General features: G+C 53.9%; 1 non-coding gene across 1 annotated transcript; it reads left to right on the top strand.

Annotated features, from left to right (window-relative positions):
* The first annotated feature begins 219 nt into the window (after positions 1 to 219).
* LOC112063316 (small nucleolar RNA SNORD116) lies at positions 220 to 311 on the top strand. Its single transcript, XR_002890951.1, has one exon. It is a non-coding gene; the product is annotated as a small nucleolar RNA SNORD116 (small nucleolar RNA).
* Positions 312 to 760: the final 449 nt, after the last annotated feature.

Here is a 760-nt window from a genome sequence, read left to right as displayed (position 1 = left end):
AAACCTAGAGTTTTGGCCACGAGAACTGGTGAACCGTGGCTACACCCTCACCTTCTGGCCTTTTCTCGGGGAACACGAGCTTCGATTCCCTGAGAACTGGCTGCATTTCCTGCCCATGGCTCGGCTCTGGCCACTTCCATATGCTGATATGATTCAGCTCACTGGCCTTCCTATGGTGGAATCTGCAACTTTGCATGTACAGCGTTTGAGCATGTGCTTGGATCGATGATGTGTCCCACAAATGCATTCCTTGGAAATCTGAACAAAATGATTGAGAAATCCATACCGTCTCCTCATCGTAACTGAGGTCCAGCACTTGGCTCCCAAAAGTAAAGTAGAGAGTGGTTCACAGTGCATTTGCTGCCGTTGGTGTCCACAGCCACGTTTTTCAAGTGGAAGGTTGTGGCCAACTCTTGGGTAGAAGAGCCATTGTGAGAGGAGCCTGGGATTCCAATCCAGGTGGGAAGGATAGGGACAACGTGCCGTCACAGGGACTGCTGTCCCCTGCCATGGTGGAGCAGGCGGGTAGGAGAGGAAGCGTGAGCCATTGGTGGTCCTGTCGTCGGCACTAGGGTTCTCCAGGCCGCCCCCACCGGCTGGTCGTTGCCTTGTGCCCTCAGAGAAACAGCAGTCTGTATGCTCAGGGTCAGAGCAGGATTCCTGGCCGAGGGCAGGCTTCTTTGTCCTGTTCTGCTCGGGATACCAGATTCGGGTTTGGGTTCTCTTGATGAGGAGAGAAATCAAACGGGCCACTGTCCGC

Source organism: Physeter macrocephalus, unplaced genomic scaffold, assembly GCF_002837175.3.
Source record: "Physeter macrocephalus isolate SW-GA unplaced genomic scaffold, ASM283717v5 random_11568, whole genome shotgun sequence".
Taxonomy (NCBI): Eukaryota; Metazoa; Chordata; class Mammalia; order Artiodactyla; family Physeteridae; genus Physeter; species Physeter macrocephalus.
The sequence above is the reverse complement of the archived record's forward strand: the minus strand, read 5'-3'. Positions and strand labels throughout refer to the sequence as shown.